The 23,828-nt window shown below is 43.7% G+C and overlaps 1 protein-coding gene across 5 annotated transcripts in view; it reads right to left on the reverse strand.

Moving 5' to 3' along the window:
- The window catches only part of JCAD (junctional cadherin 5 associated), a 79,804-nt gene that overhangs the window by 35,500 nt on the left and 20,476 nt on the right, over positions 1–23,828 (reverse strand). Inside the window, exon 1 of one of the 5 annotated variants that reach the window (XM_044424704.1) lies at positions 13,866–14,047. The exons of 1 other annotated variant lie outside the window; for it this stretch is intronic. The gene's annotated coding sequence lies outside the window, so the exon portion shown is untranslated. Of the gene's footprint in view, positions 1–10,625; positions 13,213–13,865; positions 14,049–14,160; positions 15,611–23,828 lie in introns of those variants that run through there. 3 more of the 5 variants (XM_044424700.1, XM_044424699.1, XM_044424703.1) reach the window with 3 other exon arrangements.

The following is a 23,828-nucleotide window of genomic DNA, read 5'->3' on the forward strand; positions in this document are numbered from 1 at the left end:
CAATAACAAATATGATGGCTTGTGGCTGCTATAATGAGGAAGAAGGCACATGAACCCCTGCACTTAGGTTACAAACATAGTCAGGTGATGTCCGCTCGAGGTGAACAGCTGAGGTGATGAAACGCAGGGGCCACGGCCTCAGGGGTGACCTGTTACCAGCAGCCAAGAGAACTGCTGAAGCCTCTTTGATGTCTGTAAAAGCAGCAGATCCATCTCCAATAATAATAATAATCCAAATACCGTATTTTTTGCTCTATAAGACGCACTCCCCCCCCCTCAAAAGTAAGGGTGAATGTCTGTGCGTCTTATAGAGCAAATGTGTGTGTGCCCGATGCCCGGGACGCTGCCGGCTGCCTGCCCCACGTGGCACCACCTGACCGGCACGCACTCAGTGCGCGCTGCTCTGCCCCCCCCCTCCAGCGCAGGTGAGAGCTTTGCCGCTCAGGGGGAGTGGTGAGGAGGAGGAGCAGCCACGGGCTTTAACCCGGCGGCCGCACGGAGCACCACCTGGCCGGCACTACGTGGCACATGGCCGGCACTCGCTCGGCGCGCCCTGCTCCACGCGCCCCTCTGGCGCAGGTGAGAGCTGTGCCACTCAGGGGGAGCGGTGAGGAGGAAGAGGAGCTGCAGGCTTTAACCCTGCGACCGCACGGAGAGACGGACTGCTCACCCCCACCGCCTGGGAAGACCTGCTGCCGCCGCACCAGCCGGAAGACCACCGCCGGCACACTGCCGGCCCCACGTGGCACCACCTGGCCAGCATGCACTCGGCGTGCCCTGCTCCGCCCCCCTCCTCCGGCGCAGGTGAGAGCTGTTAATCACAGGTCGGTGTGTGTTTTCAAATGGCAACCCATCTTTTAATGAAGCCCATGGGGAAGTGATGGGGAATGTGCCTGTGATTATCAGGAAGCTTTCCATGGATCCCTCCTCTAAAAACTAGGTGCGTCTTATGGTCAGGTGTGTCTTATAGAGCGAAAAATATGGTAATCTCCAACACTGCAGGGAGCAGAGGAATGGTTGTTTTAAAAGAATTAAGCATCTCGGGATTTTACATGTTACTTTTGGATAAAATCCAAGAGCTATATCAGCTCTTCACAAGTGGATGCTCTTTCAGAAATATTTAGCAGCTCTCCCCAGTACTAATCCATATCATAAACTCCAACATCTAGCAAACAGAAATATACTTGGTCTACATTCAGGATGCCTCCAAACTGAAGGGTGGCTTTAATTCGCAGATAAGCTCATACATCTCATCCAATAGCCATGAACCACAAGCCATCTATGTATGGATACCCTCTGCCTATATTACTTAGGGTGACATGCTAGACTACGCACAGATGGCACAGTTCACACACAAAGGAAACAGCACCAAACATTTGGCACAAGCTCCTTGCAAAGCAGTATTACGCCTTGATTTCTGCAGTTCAAGTGCTGGCACCAGCTGCTTATCCTCATAATAATACCTCACTTATAGTAGACTCATGGTCTGAACAATTGTTGCACTGGCCAAATTCACAGATAAGAAACCAAGAATGCTGTCTTAAGAGGTCACAGCATGAATGAGCTTCACTGATGTACACTGTCTGTTTCCCCTTTGTTCCTACTCTTGTGTGAACAACAAAACAAACCTAGAAGAGAACAGCTTTCTACAATGTCCAGACTCAGGACTAGGGTTAAGTGTGCTCAAACAAGCCAGGATTCATAAACTAATAACATATTCTGCTTTCATTGTACCTTATGAACCTGGCTATCTTATTTGAGTTCATTTATCCATTATACAGGTTATGGAAGCCACATGAAGTTCTCCTTTTTCTAGTTATTTACCTGCTCATGTGAAAGGAAGGAAAAAGCAATACGCACCAGCATGCAGGTTATTATACTGCGTTTTATTAAATCACAATTGCTTCTACTACTTTCTTCATTGTCTAATAGGTCTTCAAACTGTTTCAAACACTTGCAAAACCTTATTTGGCTGGAAGATGTACAATGAAATGAAAGGAGTGTATTTGAGTATACCCCATCAGAAAATGACTTTGTCAAAATACTTTTAATTCTCTAAAAAGCCATTGCCTATGTCTATATGAAAGAAGTTTCAGACCATTTCAGTCATATCCTGCCCTTACCACCTTGAGGACCAAGCTGCATGTGATGCTGAATGCATTGCTTGTAATTATGGAACTTAAAAAAAATAAAAACAGAAGCTGCTGGTGGACAGTGGAGTGGCTGTTAAATTACACCCAAACTGTTCCCAATGGGCTTACCCAGGCAGCTCAGCAGTTGCCTTTATAATTCAAAAAATTACTTAAGTGTAAGTAACAGGTTTAGGGTCACAAGCCATGTGATTCCAGATCATTTATCAGTCTCTTTAGCCCTTCCACCCTTCCAGGCTCTACACAATAAACAATCAATACCAAATGCTCACCTTCCTCTCCAATAGTGGAGTTGAGATTGCCACTATTTGTCATGAGGGCACTTCCCTCTCACAGAAAGTTTGTGGCCAGCTCCTAACCCAGCCTCCCCAACCGAGTGGGCCAAGCTAATTGGGAATTATGGGAGCTGCAGTTCAACATGTCCGATATAAGGAAGGCTGCCCTAGCCCTAACCCTATCCTTCTTTCTCCCTCTCCACACCCCAATAACCTCCCAATATTTTTACCTTCGCCTTCTCATGATACCTGTGATCGTTGCCTTCCCCCCATCCCTGCCTTCAACATTCCTTACCCAACCCTCTTGTTCATCCCTTAAAGCATCGTCCCACAGTAACATTCTGGCAAATGCTTCCAAAGCATAGGGTAGACGTCCTTTGTTTACCTGCCCCTAAATTTCCAACTAAATAAAGCAGTTCAGAAGAAACTACTTTCACTATCTCTGCATTGACTAATTTTCAAAGCAATCACAATCAGCAACAGAATGCATTCCACTGATTCTTAATAACACCAGTTGCTGGAGGTGGTGAGGAAGTGTTCCATTCTGACTGACAGAATAGGCCAGGTTTGCTCTTGCAAGACAGAGAGAGAAAGAGGAGGGAAATGTCTAAGAGTATTCACTGACATTCCATGCAGCAGATGTCACAACCTCCTCGAGTACTTGGCACAGCAGGGTATGCATTTCACAGATTTTGATGAAGAATCTGACATACTCATCTCACGCACGATCATTTTTGGCACTGCTCTACCATGGGTTGCTATGGTTGCCGTAAGTAAACTTCCAAAGTCCACATTAGGGCAAAGATTCCAAAATCCATATTAGGGCAATATCATTATTAAACCAACTCAAAGACCAAACCTTTCTGGTATCTTAGAAGCTTATACTTTTCTGTAACCTTTGAGTTGCCCTAAGGTGCTGCCTTAATATAGATTTCACAACTTGACATGTTTTCTAAATGATTGTTGGGAGCTAATGGAACTCAAGACTCTGAAAACTGACAGAAGCACCCATGCCATGTTAATCTCCAAGCCAACAAATGATTTATAGGAAATGTATTAAAAAGAAGTTTTGTCTGCTTTCTGTATGCTACAAACAATCTAATGATATATATATTTAGTCACTGAGTGTAAAGAAATATCTTAATAAGGAATCTAGAATGGACTTTGTAGAATTAGTGATATGAGTGAGAAAGGTCCTTGATCAAAAAGGAACACACATATTAGCATTCTATTAATCACAGCAGGACTGACCAGCCATTCTGGCTGGGATCTAAAGTGGGGGCCGGGAGCGGTAAAGAAATACTTTCCGGGTGCCCTTCAAAGGCACTTGGTGATTGGGATGTAGACAGAGCTGAAACTGATTATCTACTGTGCAAAGAGACAGATAATAAACACTGGTGGGCCCCTCTTCTGAGAACATCCTCTACCCAAGGGCTCTTCTTGTTCTGTCCTCTCAGCCAATTCACATAACCTTTTGGGTGGCCCGTTTTTGTCAAGCTAGTTTGAAGCCATGCCATACAGCTATTGACGTGAATAGGTTTGCTTCACACCCCGTTCAGAAGCACAGATGATCGGAGGTTATATGCAGAAAAATACTGACATTTGCGGGGGGGGGGGGGTTGCTTAGTTGCTACACATTTGAGGGGCTCAACTAAAGAAACCAAATATCAGCCTACTTTGAAGAAGCAACTGAAGGACAATCTTGTAAGCATTCTGACCACTGAAAAATGTCATTTTGATTCCGTAGTTAATCCTATGAGTCTCTCCTATTCCATTTTTTTAAATTGCATGTTTATAGCCTTTTCACAGGTTGCAGAGTCTATCATATAACTTAAGAGCTACACAGAATCTACATATATATGGCAGTTTGTGCACAGGGCTCTCTCTGAATCAGCAAGATCATCCATTCATATCCCACTTGTTCCTTCAAAAAGAAGCCCAACATCGTTAACACCAATATACAGAATACACTATATAGAACAGATATCTGAAAACTATTAACAATAAAAATATTGCAATAAGCCTATAAATAAATTTGCACGTCAGAACAGTCATTCATAGAAAATCCATAAAAAACATTGAATGAACAGAGAGATAACAAAATACAATCTATATTCTGATGACATTCAGCTATGCTTTTCTTTATGAATTGAGACAGGGGATGCTGTGCAGGTGCTGAACTGTTGCCAGAATGCAGAAATGGGCAGATGGGGGCTAACAAGCTGAACTGAACTCTGATAAGACAGAAGCACAGTGGACAGATGGTCTTCTGGTCCAGAAAACCGACTTTTAATCAGTTCTGGACAGGGTGTCAATCCCTTTGAAAAGGTGGAATGCAGTTTGGAACACTCCTTGATTCAGAATCATCTCAGGAGACTAGGGTGGCTTCAGTGGCACAGAGACACGTTTGACCAGCTTCTGAACCAGGAGATCTTGGTTGTAATGATTCATGCTCCAGTACCACCAAATTTGATTACTGTAGCAGTGCGACTTTTAAGATTAAAGTTTAAATGGAGTGAAATACCTCTGACTCTGAAGATACATGTGTATTGCAGAGATCATGTAGTTTTGGAGATCTGAGCCCTCATTTCACACTGTTTATATTACACAACTAGCAAAATCTCCATCAATGTTGACCAAGATGTTCACAAAGCCTAGGCTACTAAAAGATCCCCTGATGCGTCTTGCAGGTTCTATATACCAACACACCATAGTGAACTGTGAGATCCACATTAGAAGGCATAATCCTGGCCCTCCTGCCCAACCCAGGAAAGGGCTGGAGGACAGAATTTCTTTGATCATCCCAGTGTCCTCCTTGCACTCAAATGAAGTGCTTTATATATTTTTGTTCACCCCACAACAATGAGCAAAAGCCAGAAATGCACCTTATGGGGCATCACTGGGATGCAAGCTACATCTGTTTCCCACCCCAGCTATCCTAGCCACAAAGAATGAAAAACTGCATCGGAGAAACTAAAAACGAGGGTATAAGAGCCCTTGCTCAGTGGAAGTGAGAACAACTATTCCGGGGTGCTTCAAGTGCCAGCAACTCTTTATCACTGTAGAATAGATTTATGGGCAGAGCACCACAGCACAAAACATTTGTTGGCAGGTCAAGAATCACCCGTAGTTTCTCTTTGTAATGAAAGGATGGAAAGAAAGACACAGCCTTGTGGTCATAAATCTTCATTACTTGCATGGCAGAGATAATTTCAGTAGGTGTGGCTTTTCTTACAGTTACATGGCTGATTTTGAATATATTTAAGCAGGCTTCCCCAGCCTGATCCCCTCCAGTTGTTTTGGACTGCAGCTCCCATAATTCCTGGAGTTTGGAGGGTTGAAATGTCTGGAGGGCACCAAGTCAGGGAAGACGGATTTAACATTTTAATGGCATTGTCACAGATTGTACTTTGGCAGCACATTACCAATTGGTCCCAATGTTGTTTTCTCATTGTGTTTGTGCATTATTATTAGTAATTGCAGCCTAACACCACCCTTCCTGCTAAGTGTGCCTGGGAGTTACGATAGCACAAGAAAAGAATACATACTCTCACACACACATCTGCCAAATGAGAATAATAAATGTAGCTGGCAGAAGTGGAACCTGGCACATACCTTACAAATTTGTTAGCTCAGAATCCTAAGGATCCCTACCACGGTTCAGAAGCTGTAAAAGCCATTCCCAGTGCTAAGAATTATACCACCACTTGAACAGAATACAAATGAAAGACATTACTGAAGACACCAAGCACACACTGCTGGATCTGCAGAAAAAATTATTTACAACTGGGAACTCCCATAATTCCTAAAAATAGGCCTTGCTGGCTGGGGCTTATGGGAACTCTAGTCCTAAACATCTGGAAAGTACTGCGTTGTCAACTTCTGGTCTACAGTAACTGGACGTGAGCTTCAAAACAGAGTCAGTGTCTGGGTTTGCAAGACTAAGAAGGGTTGTGGAAGCTTCTTTTCCCCACTCTGTACGAATTTGTTATGTGTAACTTCATTTCCACAATTATCTGTGCTAGGCCCTGGCTGCTGTGTTATCTGAACCCAGCATGGGTTGGCAGTTTTCAAACCATTCCAGCACCCTAGAACAAACCATGGGTTGTGGGATGGCTTGGAATCCACCACCACCACCCAGTTTGGATGACATGGCACCCTGCACCTACCATGGATAATTATGGAAATCAGATGGCATGCAACAGCATGCATGGTGGGGAAGAAGCATTCAGTGCGGCATCTTCTCCTTCCCTGATCATGCAAATCCAACCTTTTTCAGCCCTAGCCAGAAATACCGGGCTTTGAATGTGGGACATTTTGCATGCAGTGTATACACACCACTCCACAAAGCTATGGACCTGCAAATATATAATTGTAAGTACCTAGAGATATTCTGAAGAATGTACCCAGGCTGGTGCAGAGTCCTCTGCAGATAGAGGACTAGATTTAAGATCTGTGCTCAAAGCTGATGAATTTCTGTGAGACATTTTCTCTCAGCAGCTGCTTATCAGCTATAAAACGGACACAAGGGGAGAGTCCAATGAGGAATTTAGCAACTTAACCTGAGGCAGTTGCATTCCACAGTGATACCCAAGGACCAAATTCCATTTAGGAGAAGCTCCCAAAGAGAAACATTCTAGCGGTGAATGGGCCAAAAATACTATTCCTATTTTAGCTTAAAACCATTCATGCCAGAAGCTAAGGGATTTCAACATTTCAGAATGAAGAAATGACTGAATAAAGGCCAAGAAACCACAACATGATTGATGGTTAGGGGAAAGAGTCGAGTCTACCTGGAGGCTCCAAGGGCCAGATAGGGGCTGGGGGGAGTCAATTTGTCCCCACAACTGAGGTTCTCCATTCCTGTTCTATGAGGACTAGACCAGAAATGTTTAAAAGCATCACCTGCAATGAAAATCCTACTGAATTTATGAATGCTTGCAATAGAACTTCCAGTGTGGGCAGCACTTTCATCCCATTTTTTTTCATTTCTCAAGTAGACACTTATTTTGGAAAGCATTATACTACAAAGCAAAGTGTAAAGACTTGGAGAAACCAGCCTATCAACATAATCTGGGCATGCCTTGATGCTGTTCCACAACAGAAAACCATTTGATCTAAAAAAAGTCAACAGCATGCATCCTAACATGGCCTACTTTATGGCCTTTTATTATGCATTTTCATAGATCCCGTTAGCCTACAGTTAGATCCCACAGACTGTATCAAGGCCACTGAAAACTGACCTCCACGTTTCTTTGTAGCTGGAAAAAAAAGCAAGCTTTTCTTAGTATTCTTGTAGGCCATGGACCCTTGAAACAATGCACAATAGTAACCAAGATAACCTTTTCCACTAACAGAACAGAAAACAACATCTGCTAAAAATCCAGATCCGTGGCTTTGCTAAGATACTCTAAACATTTGGGAGGCACAGCTCTTGGTGGATAAAGAGAAAAGTTAAAATGCTGTAACTATTGCATGGGGTGCCCACCAAACACACACACACATACAACCTCAGTCTCGGGGACAAATTGAGCCTCCGCCCCCCCCCCCCCAGCATACCTCTTTCAGTTCAAAATCAATTAGGATGGGCTCCAGCCAAATCTGCTAACATGGAAGACCTACGCAACATTTCATAATGATGTTAAATCTCCAAAGAACTTTAGAAGCCATGACCCTGAGGATTTACTCCTAAATATACCCCAGCTAAAGGGAAGCTTGAATTTCTGCAGGTGGCTGCTTGGACAGTCCCCTCCACAAAATTATTTGTACAATCTATCTTGCCTTAATGAAGGAGCATTTTGCAGAGATTATTTGCTTTCCTCTGCATAGAACAAGAAGCCCTTTGTTTATTCTCCCCACCCATCCTTGTGTTTCTTAGATCATGAGAGAAAAGTCCAATTATGTATCTACAGAACAATATACTACTGTAATTGTAAAAGCTGGGAGAGGGTAAGGTGGCAATCCTCAAACCACTGTCGTCCCATTAACTATTTTAAAGTACGAAGCTAGAGAATGACAGGACTAAGCTTTATGGCATCCAGTTGCTATTTGTACAGCTCTTTCTGGAACATGGAATTATTTTCTCATCCTACACGCAACCGTGCATACACACACTTCTGTCAGTAATGGTGTGTCACAGGAAGAGAAGATGTGAACCTAGTGGGGAGGGGCAAAGAAATTAATCTAGTCACAATCAGCTTTGTGCACAGGTTGGCTTCCAGTTCACATCCATTCCGAATCGGTTTAGCCACTCCATGAATAAAGCATGCAGGGAATTGCTCATCCGAGAATATAAGCACTTTGCTTCAAGGTAGCACCTGCTTTGCAGGTCCCATGTTCAGTTCTAGCTATTCCAGCTAAAGGATCTAATAGCAGAGACAGTGGTCTAACTCAGTGCTCTATCAACAGAGGTCTACATCAGTTCAAAGGTGGCTTTATAGGTTCTTGCACTGGTCTTCCATGCGTAGCATAAGACAGGCAAAGATGAGAGACATGCTATTATGAGTGCAAGCAAGGAATAGCACCATATAAACCCAGGATATTCTGCACAACAACTCAACTATTTATAATGGAAAAGTGCTGATTATCTCCATTGGAGGTATGCCACCAGTTGCAGGCTTAAAGTATTGTACAACTACAACTTTAAGATCTGCGGGAGAGTCCCTTCTCCGGGAACCCTCCATGAAAGAAATTAGGAGAGTAAGTACCCGGAGGAGGGCTTTCTCTGCGGTGGCGCCCAACCTATGGAATTCACTCCCCAAAGAGGTCCGCCTGGCACCGTCGTTACTGGTTTTTCGGCGCCAGGTAAAGACCTTTTTATTTAAACATCATTTCAATTGTTAAAACATATGATCTGGCCTGGGCAACTTCTTCTTCCTTCTCTTTCTCCTCCTATATTTTTATTTTATACTGATAATTTTAATTTTGTATTTGTAAATCAATGTATTTTTTGTATTGTTATATTTAATGGTAATTTATTATGTACTATTGTATTTCAATGTATTTTATCATGTTGTAAGCCGCCCCGAGGTTTCGGCAAGGGGCGGCATAGAAATGCTATAATAATAATAATAATAATAATAACAACAACAACAACAACAACAACTACTACTACTACCATAATGAATTCAAAAACATCTACCTGGCCAAGAACAATGAAGAACAATAATACATTACTACTACATTTCTTTACCATCAGTTAGGGTTTGGGTTTATTCAAATGAGCCTACTGAATGCAGGAGATCTCCCAGGGTCTTTTCACCATCTAGAGACTAGCATCATATTTAAAATGTTGGACATGCATATGGCAAGAATGCCCAAATGCAATAAAATCTAAGGTAGCGGGACTCAGATGCCACATTTTAAGATTGGTCTCTCACATTTTTGAATTGTCATTCCATTCATGGGTACTACATATGCACATGCATTGTACAGAAAAATTCATTCATAGAATGTGACTGTCAAACTTAGTCCTGAGAAGGCTCTGCTATTTTAATGACTTGATAGCAAGCTTCGTAGAATGTGGGACTTATCTATGTTATCAGGAAAAGAAGGTGGTATAGTCCTGTTGAGACTGTACTACTTGTGTATGTGGAGCAGGGAGAGAAGCTGCATGACGGAGTGCATTCCCTGCCAGCACTTTTGTTCTTGTTTTAGGAAGAGGGATCCTAGCCCGATCCTCTTCATATTCTAAGTTTGTACGTACAGCCAAGTAATATAAAATACCCACCATTATTGTGAAGTGGTACAGTTCATAGCTGAATTCATATGTAAATCTGATCTTAACAGATATACTAAGAAACTTCTCAAGTTCCAGAAAAGAACAGACTACCTCCCATTTCTGAGGCTTGTGGTAGATTGTGCCCCAAGTTCATTAGCGGGAAGGGTGTGCCTTTTGATTCTCTGCACCAAATTGTCTTGGGCTGGGCCTAGAACAAATGCAAGCTTAAAATGGGTTGCTAAAGAGAGATGAAAAGCAAGATTTGTTTCAAGAGTTAACCATCCAGCCAAACAAATTGACTGCATGTACCAATCAAAAGGAGTGCACCTTTCATTAAACTCTTCCCACTAGAGTTAGGGGGGTTTTAAACTCTACATATACTTGCTTGAACCTGTGATTTAACTTTTGTTTTCTCACTAAAGCTGGCCTCATTAACATTGCTGAGGAGCTTGCTTATTCACTTTCCCTATTATAACATACCTAAAATAGCAGACAAGAGCATGCAGAGAAATCCAGCGAATGAGTGACCTGAAGCTCACTGCAGACTTTAACAAGCACTTGATTCAAAAGAGTTACAACAAGAAACCTGGTACGGTACAAAGCTTCATCTGGGCACAACAGACACCCTGGGAATGCAGAGGCAGCAGAGACCTAGCAGTGAGCATTTTGTACACTCAGCACCCTTTTAATTTATGCATTAGATGACTAAGAGCTTGCTGCATCACATGTCTTAGGGTAATCGTGTTTGGAAAGCGCATGGAAACAACGATGTGGGAAAGGGGTTAATGATGCAAGATGCCAATGTACAAACAGTGGCTCTGTTCAAAACTATTGCTCTGTGGTGCACAGGTAAGTACACAGCTAATTTTGGATTCCAGACTTAACGGCTGAACACTTTAGATGGCCATGTGTTGGCACAACCAACATTTCTCTTCCTCACCCAATGCTTTAGAACCACTTTTAAATGTTTATCTTAGAATAGGTTTGCATTTTAACCTCATTTGAATCACACCTTGGGGAATAAGAGTTGGCTTCTACTGCCTTCCTTGCCTGCTGCTCCTTGGGTGGTCATCAGGGGGCTGGGCCCTGTAGACTTTGGCCCGCAGGTCTAGCCAACTGCCTTTGACAAATAGCTCAGGCTTTTTTCTCTTCCCTTTGCAGGATGTACTTGGGCTCTTTGAAGAACAGTGGAATAAGGGGCTAGTTCCTGTCACATCAAGATTATACTTAGGGAACTGAATGGAATCCTCAGCTCTTTCATGAGAATGTTCCCGCCACCACCAGCACTGCACCTTATCCCAGCCAGGCGCTTGTTTTCGGAAGGAGATTGTGTAGCAAGGAGAGGGGAATTGGGGTTCAACCTTACCCCCATTAGGCAGTGCATCTGCGCTAGCTAAGGAAAGAACACTCTGTATACAGTCAGACGCTCTCTTCTTCGTGACGCCTCACCCTGTTTTGTTCTAGCAGCACATGGGAGGGGGCACTCACAAACTCAGATGTTTGTAATCACTCCTCAATACAGGAATTATCTCACCTTTCAAATCTAAATATTCAGAAAAATATCTGTGCTTAAAAGGGATGAAAATAAAAAGGGGGGGGGAATACCATCCCCACCAGAATAAGAGCCACTGAAATTAACATGCCCTTTTCTGAAAGGCGGAAAGTAGATTGCAAGATGCTTTGGACTGCAGCTCCCAGGTGCCCTGCCTGCATGGCCAGTGGTCAGAAAAGCTGGGATTGAAGTTCAAAATAACTGAAGATATATTTTCTGTTTACCCCAGTTTCAGCCAACTTGCCAGGATGGGGATGCCTTTGAAAAGGGGTATTTCTGGAATACTCTTCTTAGCATCCCAAAACAGACCTGACACGCATCTAATGAACTCATGATTGATCTTAGTTTACCAAGCTTGAAAGTCGAGGTCAGTCCTGGGCCAAAAGGCATCCCAGATGAGAAGTATCTTCAGTACCCCTTCCATCTGCTTTTTTATTGTATCAATAGCCCTCCTTCATAAGTGTAGCCATGACTGATCTCTGCCATGTACTGCAATAAATTTGCATGTTGCAAGTTGTAGTTCTGTATTTATTTATATCAGCCACTGGTATTTTTTCCAGAGGCTGAGTTCATATGTTTGAGTTGATAGTGCATGAAAAGCAGCCTCTCCCAAGCCCAGCGTGCCAGACAGCTTCTAAGGTCGCGGGTCCCTAAATCCAGCCCTGCGGAAAGGTTCTGGGACTTACTGCAATTTTCCAGGACTCTGTTAGCATTCCATGGTGTGTCCCAAAGCCAGAGTGGATGTGCAGTGGTTAGACTATTGGGCTAGGAGTGGGGAGACCCTCGGCCATGTCTCCATTCACTTATTATTATAAGGATGTTGAACTCATCTGTCAGGGCGAAAGACTCCCAAAGCACTTCACAGAGATAAATATTCTTATTTGAAAAGACATTAACAAAGAATTACCAAGCAATCCCCTATTAACAGACAGCAACAAAAATCCAGAAAAGGCATATCAACCAAAACCGGAGCAGGAAGAACAGAGATAGAAAGACCCATGTAACCAACCCTCAGCCCACAGAGGAAGGGTGTGGGGTGGAAATAAAAATAATCTTCAAGGTTCTTTCAAAAGCCAGTATCCTCTTTAAGAAAACTGCTCCTTCTCTCTGGATGACCTTCCTCCAGTCATCTCACAGGGATGTTAAGAGGATGAAATGAAGGGAGCGGCAGGAAGAAAGGACCAGTACTAGTCTCCGTGGAGGAAGGGTGTGGGATACACACGGAAATCTAATATGCCTTTTCCAAATACACTACCCTCCCTACGCTCATGGGGTCGGGTGAGGGGGGATGCCCCCTTCCTTTCTTGACAGAGTATCCAGCGTCCTCAAAACCTTTCGACAGGCATTTCTTTTTAAATGCTCTAATTCCAAAACCGGCAGAAGTAGGTTTGCAGCTGAGGAAACGGCTCTCTGCACGTGCTCAAAACCATGTTCATCATTACTTTGCTGAGTTGCAGAAACCAGCCGCTGGGCTTTAGGACCTCCTCGTGAGCAAGCTCACCACCCCTCCCCGTAAAAAAAGGAGGCAAGAAACGAGTGGCTTGCGGGAGTCCCAGGAGGGCCGGTGGCAACCTCCAAATCTCCCCGCCTCCCCAAACCTGAGAAGCAGTTAAGCCTCCAGCCAGACCGCGGAGCCGGGCGACCCGGCACCCAAGTTTGTAAGCCACACAGGCAGGGTGGAGGGGGAGACGCGGGGAGTTAATGCTCCGGTCCGCAGCAGCAGACCCAGCTCTGCCGGGGTGCCCGCGCCGGGTCCTGGCCTCCGGCAAGCGAACACGTGCAGCCGGGAACCGCGCCCTCCCTGGACCTCCGAGTGGGAGAGCGCGCCAGAAAAGGGAAGACAAGACCGACTCCCAACTTCTGCTCGGGGAAAGACGGCCGAAACTTTGCAAGAGCAGCAGGCTAATATCGCTGGCGGCGAGGCTGGCTTCGAATAACAAAGTGGGTTTTTTTCCCGTTCACCCACCCACACCAAGACAGATTTACAGCAGAACCAACCAGTAAGGGTGCGATCCTATGCATGTTGAGACAGAAAAAAATTCCTACAACTCCCAGCATTCACTGCTGGCTGGGGAAAGCTGGGAGTTGTTGGGATCCCCCCCCCCCCCAATAAGGTCGCTCCCGAAGAAGCGTAAATAGGGACTCTCCCACGAGCAGAGTGAACTTACGCGCTGGATCTTCTCCCATGGCTGCCTGTGCCTTCTGGATTTGGGAGCCGTGCGTGCAGGGATCGTTGCCGAACCCGCTGGGGTGTCGGAGAGAGGTGCCTTTCCTCCTCGCCTCCCCAGCGCTAGGATGACTTTGAAGGGAGCTGGAAGCTCGCTGGCTTTCACTGCAAGTTTTCAAAGCCTTCCCTTCCACGCGCTCAAGCGCGCGCACACATGCACACACCCCTCCCTCCCCGAGCACCTTGTGGGTTTCCTTCGCTTTCCCTCTTCTTGCTTTAAAGAAGAAATCTCAAACCTTTGCGGTTGCTGCTGCAGCCGCCAGAGCGATGCATCATTCCGCTTTATGCTCGCCAGCCTTCAAGAACATTTCTGGTTTTGTTCGTGAAGCCCGGGAAATCGACGGAGGTGAAGCAGCCTTGCGGACGCCTTTAGAACCATGTCACCACCAGATGGATTTTCTGTTTGTGTTTTGACACCGACACTTAAGACGATGAACATTTGTCCAGGGGTTGTTTGTTTTAAAAACTAGTACGAGTTGAAAGACTCCCGTGCCTTTAACAACATCTTGATCTGCAGAAATCAGCAGGTGATTTATATCTTTACAGAATGAAGACAAGCAGCAGCTTCTTTAGAGGAATGGAAACGGAGGTCATAGGAAAAGTTGGCAATTTTGGGGGCCCTTTTTTTGGGAGCTAGTAGCAAGCTTTTGCAGTCTTTGGAAACCTGCTAAACCTATTTAACCAGAAACAGTGATTGGTGAAAAGAAGTGTGCTGTGAAACATGTGCATGCATGTGGACATCAGAAGGTTTAACCGCTTTTAGCCTGAGTGCCCAACTCAGGCTTGGGGCTGCATTTCAAAGCCAAAGCCAAAGTCAAAGGAGGTGGGACCAACATATCCCAAATACCCACATATTTTAGATGAAAGCATGTACTGCCAGTAACTCGGCCTTAGAAGAGGTATGTTAGAAGGCATGCAAAAGCTAGGAAAGCACCAGATGACTAGCTATGAGAAAATGGGAGCAGGGTTTTCTGGGGAACCCTAGAGAGCTTGACTAGAACCCCAGGTGGGCCAACTATGGCCCATAGAGCTGAGGTGGCATCCCCTGGTGTCTCCATCCACTTTCTGCTGTATACAAAGAGCAAAGCCACTGCCCCAGGGTTCTTCATTGAGCCAAAATGGTGCCATCAGCGCACAGGAAGGACGGATCAGCAGGCTTTGGAAGTACAAGATTTGAGGAAGTACAAAAAACCCTTGAGCAACCCTTCCCAATGGCAGCAGGTGGGATGAAAAGCATTCCATGAGGACTGAGCATAATACTGATTAAGTATTGGAGGCGGGCATGGAAATCCAGTCGGGAAGAGAGAAGGAAACTACGTATCTGGGAAAGGCAGCACTCTACTGTTTTCTGGTTTGTTTTGCATTTCACAATTGACACTGACACAGATAACCCATGCTGCGAAGTTGAGTGTGGGTTGTCACTGAAGCAGAACCTAGCCCAAGATGATAAACCATGGTGAACAAGCCAGCAACACCCCATGGGTTCTCTTAATGAGTTGTTTATGATTAAAAAGCCTTGTTGAGTTCAGACAAGATGATAACCTCTGGTTCAACAACAACCCACACACAACTCATACTCCACCTCTGAGTGTGGGTTAATGTGCTGTCTGATATGCTTGTTAGCTATCTCAGTGTCCAGAGACAAGAGATGATGATGATGATGATGATTATAACATTTCTATGCTGCCCCTTGCCGAAGCCTCGGGGCGGCTTACAACACAATAAGATACATTCAAATACAATAGAACATAATAAATTACCACTTAAATACAAAAATACACTGAGATACAATAATATAAAATTAAAATTAACAGTATAAAATAAGTAAATAAAGAATATAGGAGGCGAAAAGAGAAGGAAGAAGAAGTTGTCCTGGCCAGATCATATATTTTAACAATTAAAATGATGTTTAAATAAAAAGGTCTTTACCTGGTGCCGAAAAACCAGTAATGACGGTGCCAGGCGGACCTCTTTGGGGAGTGAATGCCATAGGTTGGGTGCCAAGGAAGCAACAGGAAGGCACCTACTGCTGTGGCTCTTGCTTCACATGCAGAAGATCTCAGATTCGGGCCCTGGCACCACCCGTTAAAAGTAGTGGGTGACGGCAGAATATCTGCTCCTGACACCTTGGACAGTCACTGCCGCGCAGGACTGGGCTAGGTGCACTGGTTCAGGAGGTACCCATCAAGACAGTCTCATAGCCACTGCTCAAAGGCAAGTCCAAAAGTCATGTGTTGATTGGTACAGACAACCAGTTCTAGAAGTTTTTAGCTTCAACAGAATCAACTCTTAACTGCGAAGAGCAACCCACCCAAAACTACAGTGCATTACAACAAGGAACAATATATTGGTACTGGGAAAATGTATAGGCCCAGTCCCTCCACCCTGTGTATGAAAACTGCAGCTAAATTCGGATGGAACAGAAAATTCTGGAGCGGGGGCAGTGACAGAGGATGTCAGTGTCCCTGCTCAGCAAAAAGGGCTGCATCCTCGCAACCTTTGGCTCCACTGTACCGCCAGCTAGCTGGACGAATGATCTCATTCTATGTACCAAGGAGCTGCTGCTTTCATGAACTCACGCATCTGTGCACTTGCAAAACACCTACAAACAAAATGCGCCCTAATATTGGCACACATCAGGTCATCCAAAAATAATAAAAATGGATTTTCAACCATGGGCAGCCCCTCCAGGGTGTCACTTTGGCACTTTGGAAGAGCTATCCGTGACGATCAAGCCTGAGATCGGATCCCTTTGCAGGGTGGGGAAGGGTAAAGCAGAAAGAGATGCGGTGAGCCAGAAATGGCCTGCAGTTGCAGCAGGGAGGGAGAGACAGGTTGGTTCCGACATGGTGTCCCCTGGAATACCCACAGGAGGACCAGTGGGGAGGGATGGGGAGAGCAACTCATGATGATCCTGATCATCTATCAGTACCTCAATGGGTCCCGATACCCCATATGGGTTGTTGCCAGGGTGGCTTGGCAATGACATGCAAACAGGCCCATTTTCAGCTTCCCAGAGCCACTGCTGGATACAGAAGGCCTCTCTGCATCCCCTCATATTAGTATCATACGTTTCCCCATATCCTTTTATTTCCTGGCTATGATGGATTCATTTCCTGTGAACAGAGTCTCTGCTCGCTCCCTCTCCCATCTTGCTTTGTGTTATCTACACAAAGCAAGAGGAAACTCTCTGGCAGAGGTTTATGGGTTTCCTGTCAGCCTCAAACCACATTGGCTTTGCTTCAGGCATCATTCATGAACAGTTACTTCCTCAACAGAAGGTTTAGGCTTGCTCTAGAAGGGGAATTCTCCATATCAGAACCTCTGAATAAAAAGAAGCAGCCTTGTGGCCTGGTCAGCTTCAAGCCTCAAGCTGTCCAGCAGCAACAGCTGCATGCTACAAACATCTGGCTGTCGGGAGCAAAAGCAGGCAGGGAATAGCAGCCACCCTCTCCAGAATAGCCGGACCGGTCATCTGCCCCGCAACAGATGCACCCAGCCTGAACCTTCATCAGCAGTTGCAACAACAGAATTTGTTAACTTGGGTAAGAGGTACCTTATGAATTTGGTTTTTGAACAAATATTTACATCGTCCTCACAAGAAATCCAAAGTCCTTAAGTTCCCAAAGAAAGTAAAATCCATCTGATGCAACTTCTCTAAAAAAGTCTCCCAAGCATTACAGCACATCAACAGGTAAAAGAGAAGATACATTTGCAAAATTAACCTAGTGTGACAGCTTCATGATGGTATACCAGCCAACACAGCAAAGAGGGTTGCTGGCAGTTCAAAGGCTGCCTCAGGAGATTCCCTAGGAGTCAAGATGTTGGCAGACGGCAGTGAAGATTCTCCTACACAAGAGACACAACTGAGTTCAGACAACATGATAACCCATGTTCAAGGACTGAGTATGGGTTGTTGGATTCAGGGCTATTTTGTTTTCTGAACACAGCTGCACTAACAAGCCATGGTTTGTTAACCATGTAAACCCACGAGGAGAAGCCATGGGCTGTTGTTGGGTTGTTCACCATAGTTTGCTATCTCAGTTTGGTTCAGACATGATAACCTACATTTCAACAACAGCCCAGTGACGACCTTGGATGTGATTTATCATGTGGTCTGACTCATATCTACGCAGTGCCAAAAGGTCAGAGAAAAGCACCAGTGGCTACATTGCTTCTTGTAATACGTAATTATCTTCCTTTGCCATTAAACAGGGATGTGGAACTTCTTTCTGCCCAAGAGCTGAATTTATATTCAGACAAGTTCTTGAGAGAGACATTCCAGAGGTGGGGACAAAACAGGCCAACAAAAATGCCAGCATATTGTAGCTTAACATTTTAGCCTTAGGAGAAGCACCTTAGCTTTTTGGAATGGGGAAAAATGAGCACAAAAGCTGGGAAAGCGCCAAACCAACAGTGGCCAAAGACAGGAGAATGAGCCCAGGCAAGGGCAGGGGGGGCAGCCCTCTGACGACCCTCAAGGGCCAGACCGGGCCAATGTCCTGATGTGCTCCATTCCTGATGCAAGTGTTGCTCCTTGGCCTGTTTTAACTGATCCTTCTTCTGTGCCTTTACTAACAGCACAGGAAACTGGTGAAAGAACAGGGAGCACTTGCAATGAAAAAAGAAAAAGTTAGCAAACCTTCATAGCATGCCAGCAGTGCAAGTGGAGAAATGGGATGGGAGGCCATTAATTGAGTGCAGCTTACGAGCGGGTTAAAATCTGAGTCATTTCCTAATAAATGTATAACTTTGGGAAATGGCAGGGATGGCCCCTGTCTGGCAGAAACACTACTTGGCTTATAACTGGGAGCTTTGCTCAGGGTTTCCTCTGGCATGCGGCATGAGAGACTGAGCTATAATCATCCTCTCATTGTGTGCTCTTATTACACATTAGCTTTTATGAGTCACTTTGTGCCAAACAAAGTTGTGGACCCTTCAAAACCAAGTACCACTGAGCCAGTACCATTGTCTTCTGTGCGATCAAGGCCTGGCTCCTTGCAGCCATTCCCTGCAATGAAGGCACCTTAATTTATGGATACTGTTCCATTTCAGCTCTGTTTGATTGAGGTCCGTGATTTTCCTCTGGCTCTGCAGCACGGAGCCAACCTTTCCCTGTTTTTTACTTTCCATGTATGTGTGTTGTGTCTTGTCTTTTACTTTATGGGCCTTCAGAGAAGTGCTATAGAAATTATAATAAAATTGTAAAATAAAACTATAATGAAAATTATAGTAGCTCAAAACTGATGCTATTACATCTAATTTCTGGAAATGACCTTATGATTATATAAGGTCTAACAATCCATAAGGAGGGAATGGGAGAGAGCCCAGCCTTATGCACGTCTAGTAAAAATGAAGCCTCTTTGAATTCACCGGGGTAAATTCAATACCTCTTGCTGAGTGGGTATAGGATTGCAGTCTAAATGATTTCTTTTGGACCTGCACAGCTGGTCTCACTTTGCAGAATTAGTAAGTGTGTTAATTTTTTATTCATATCCTTTTACAGTTTTCTCTGTAGCCCTTGAGACCTGGTTTATATTTCAGAGCATATACAGAAACCACAAAATACCTGAAGGCTACCATAGCTAACCAGTTATATATGCAGATTAAATTCACAGTTATTCTCTCTCCTCACTCTATGCATCCTAAATGTCAAATCATCCAGGAGCTGTCAACATTATCACATAGTCAACAAATGCTGTTCAATAACAAAGTTGTCAGTATCCCACCCAATAGAAGATGCCCTTACATGGTTAGCTACCTGTTTAGAAAAATGTACACCCCAAATAGGAGAGTGTTCAATATTTTGCTCCAGGGGTTCAAAGCAACAGAAATGGCTGTGGGGTGGAGGTGTATAGCATGGTAGTTCCTTCTCACATGTTAACCCCGGTGAAGCCAGTGATTAAATTTTTAACAGCTTCCTGAACACTCTGAATATCTATTGGTTATTTCTGTGTCTCTCAACCCCGATCTACCTGGACACTATGCTCAGCCTCCGGGGCCTTCCTCTGGCTATCAACCCCTTGAGAGGCTCAGAGGGTGGCAACCTGGGGGAGGCCCTTTTGTGTGGTGGCTCCCATCTTTGGAACAAGCTCCCCACATAGTACCAAATTTGTCATGTTTGGTGCCTGGTTAAGACAGTGCTCTTTGCAGAGGCCTTTAAAAACCTCCCTGGTCATTCAGCAGTCTGACACAATAAGCCAGGTGCCTTTCTTTTATTCTTGGCCTGGTCTTTTCATTGTCTCTTAATGTTATTTTACACTATTTTAAATTTATTTTTAATTCTTGATGATGTTTTTATTTCTTGTATTTGATTCTTTTTATAGTTCACTGAAAACCTCCCGGAGATCTTCAGTATGGGCAGTATAGAAATGAAATGGATGATGATGATGATGATGGATTTGTATTGACTTTTAGGGTTAACAACTTTTAAAAGAGAGAGAGAGAGAAAAAATGGTGGGATATAGGTTTTCTAGTACAAGAAATACTATATATCTTATAGTTTAATTGTTGTGACTTGCTCAGGAATCCTCAGTTACTGGGCAGAAAAATGCAATAAATAAATGCATAGAATAACTTTTCTTATGGTGAAAAAAACCTGAAGCAATGGACTTCAATCCCATCTGTTGAGACTCAGATGAAGAAATTATTGTCACTTGTACTGTAACCACAAGAAAATGAGTCCATAGATATATGTCAACACAAAAACCAGGAGACATTTAATAGACTTCTGGCCAATGTAAGTAGATAGCAGGAAACATTAATTTAAACATTCTTTCATTTTCAGAGATGAACTGTGTACATCCACCCACACCTTCACATCTGTCAGTCTGAGCTGTTTCGTGTCCGTTAGCTTGTAGTCCAATGCATGCTTACCTGGGATTGAATTCCACCAAATTTAGTGGGCTTACTTTAAAATAGGAATGCAGAGGCTTGGCTGCGTGCTAGTTAAATATTTAGCTAATTCATAAATGGCAGAATATGTAGGCTCCTTGATGTAAACCAAAGCCACCCACACATCTCTCATAATGATAGGCATTTTGTTAGTTTTTATATGAGAGTCTTGTTTACTTCCATAAAACATTTTTGTCCCTTCCTTCAGCAGAAGAGTTCCCAGAATAGCTTACAGATCAATAAAAAATAAGAGCATGCTTGCCTGTAAGCTTACAATTTCAAAGTCGTGCCACGAAAAGAAAAAGGAATAGGGAGAGAAGAGGAAATCAAACAAAGTCAGGCACCATGTCTTCTTGATTCAACATTTTCATTAGTTGGAAAATGCTTAAAGCAGAGACAACCCATGATTTGTGGTTGGGTTGTGAACTGTGGGTTGTTCATAATTCACAAATCATGGTTTGTTTGTGTGGCTGGGTTCAGACTATATGATTCAATAACAAGTTTTAAAAAAAATCTATTCTTATTGTGCTGTCTGAACTCTAATGCCTAGTAAGATAGACCATTTTGAATCTTATTAAATGGTAATTAATTTGTTCTTTTTCCTCTTTATATTGTGCTTGTTTCCTCCAAATTGATCACTGCAATTTTTAGGGAGACTTCCTTTAAACTCCCTATACAAAGTCAGTGACAATTAAGATAAGCTTTGTTAAAAACAGATCTGGTAGATCAAAGCAGATCAAAGAAGGGTTCTGGGCAAATTCTCAGGTCCACCCTACTTCAATTAAGATGCAGCAGATAATTTTAACAAAAGGTCAGCTATAAGCCAATTAGTGCTAGAACTTACTGGAAGATTCAGACAGACAAACAAATAAACCTCTTCTCTCAAAATGCAACACAGTAGGATGCATTTGTATAATATTCAATTTCTTAATCATGTCATACAGATAAGTCTCTTTTAGCATTTACAGATATGCTTGGGAATCAAAATATCCAAACTCTATTAGCCTTACTTTCCATTCAGGGAATATGGAATCCTGGGAAAGAGAGGACCCTCCAAAGTCAGCAAAAGTAAGTCAACAAAAGTTACAAGCCTGCAAAAAATGTTCTTAGCTTGTCTGCCTGCAGCCTATACACCTAGCTGAGTCATTTGTGTCCTAAAACAAGAAAATTACAATGGTTCTTTTCCTGGTCTCCTGAGGGAGATTCCTAGTCCTCACTGGCTATTTATATATGTGGTTTAAACCTATACTCTTTGGGCTTTTAAATCTTGGTGAGTAGTGCACTATTGTGATAAGATCAACAGATATATTCAAGGGTTTTGTTTTGTTTTGGCCGTTTGTATTAAATAACAGAAAAGAAGCGATGTCCACTTTTTCGCTGGAAAAGTTTTAGTATCTAGCAGAGTTTACACATTATGCTCATCTCCTCATGGTTATTTTATCCTTGGCTTATAAAAACTTAATGTACGTGTTTGAACACTGTCTAGGAATAACTGAAAGGAGTAATTGCAGTCCAAGCACCAGCCCCTGGAAGGCAATGGGCTATTGAGTCCTTGGCGTTTGTAGCCCTCTCTAACATGGTATCTTCAGGTTTGTGCCAGAAATTTTCCAACTTGTTTTGCAATTGCCAATTAACTATCATTACCACAGCAACTCAGCACTGGCTCCAAAGCTGTCACCTCAAATAAAATTTCCTACATTTCTGAAAGAGAACTTGCTAGATGTGCTTGGAGCCACATTTTTCATGGGTAGCCACTAGCAACCAAAAGACATTCCACCGACACGTCTCACTCCAACCTTCTTACCTGGCCTTGATGATCTGTTTGGATGAACAAGCACAGTATATAGGGAGAAAAGAACAAATTAATGACCATTTGATGAGATTCAAAATGGTTGGAAAGGTAGATCAGCTATCTATCTTACAAGCTGGGTTCAGACACTGCAATAACAAGAGTACTGGTTTTTGTTGAAATGCTGGTTGTTATTGAATCATGTAGTCTGAACCCATCCACACTAACAAACCATGGTTTGTGAATCATGCAAAACCCCAGTTCACAACCCAACAAACCATCGTTCTCTCTGCTTTAAATATTTTGAAAGTAATGAAACCTTTGCCCCAAGGCACCCTTTCACCAGCACCCATGGACCCCAGATTCATCCACGTAGACATAAATTTTATTGGAATTTTCCAGTAAGATCATACCTTGCAACTTGCTCTTGCATGAGGATATATTACTTGATTGCTAAACACTGGGCAGAAACACCTGAGCATGCAAACCATCTCCATCTAACAGCATCCCATCCCAGCCAATACCAGATGACATGAAAATTCAATCTGCACCATTGTACCTGTGATTGCCTAGTCACACATGCAGGTCATCCATGAATGCTGGAGCACTCAACTGAAAACCAATGTGTGAAAAGCAATCCATGTACATATCTGAAGATCATCAGCCAGATTCACACTTCACTCTGCTGTAATTCACAAACATCCCTGGGGCATCTATTCCATCAATATCACCCGTTATCTGAAATGACAATAGACAATCCTTTTGCCATAGACTTGCTGCCAGTCAAGTGTTACAATTGCATGTAACAGAACAGGGTTAGGGAATCTCAAGCCCAAATCCAGCTCTCCAGGGTTTCCCAGATGGCCCCGTACCCTTTGCCCCAACTGCTAACCATTTGGTTGTCCAGGTTTTCTGCCATTCTGCCCCCATTCTAAAAGGCTGACACGCTCCTCATAGAGCGTAATTTCTGGCAGGAACGCTTGGAGCTGAAGTTGCCTGGGCTTGTTGATGTTTGCATTTTTGGACCTTTGTCTTTGGCCCCACCTACCACTGAAATATGGCTCCTGAAAGTTTCTCCAAAATTGGGTTTGGCCATTTGGTTGAGAGAGGTTCCCCACCCCTGCCTTAAACTGACCCAAGAAACATTCAAATTTGATTCAAGTGAGCAGAACAGGTTGCCTGGTATCACCATACTGAACTTCTGCACTTGATGCTCAGGTC

The sequence above is a fragment of the Varanus komodoensis genome, unplaced genomic scaffold, assembly GCF_004798865.1.
Source record: "Varanus komodoensis strain SLA01 unplaced genomic scaffold, ASM479886v1 scaffold15, whole genome shotgun sequence".
Classification (NCBI taxonomy): domain Eukaryota; kingdom Metazoa; phylum Chordata; class Lepidosauria; order Squamata; family Varanidae; genus Varanus; species Varanus komodoensis.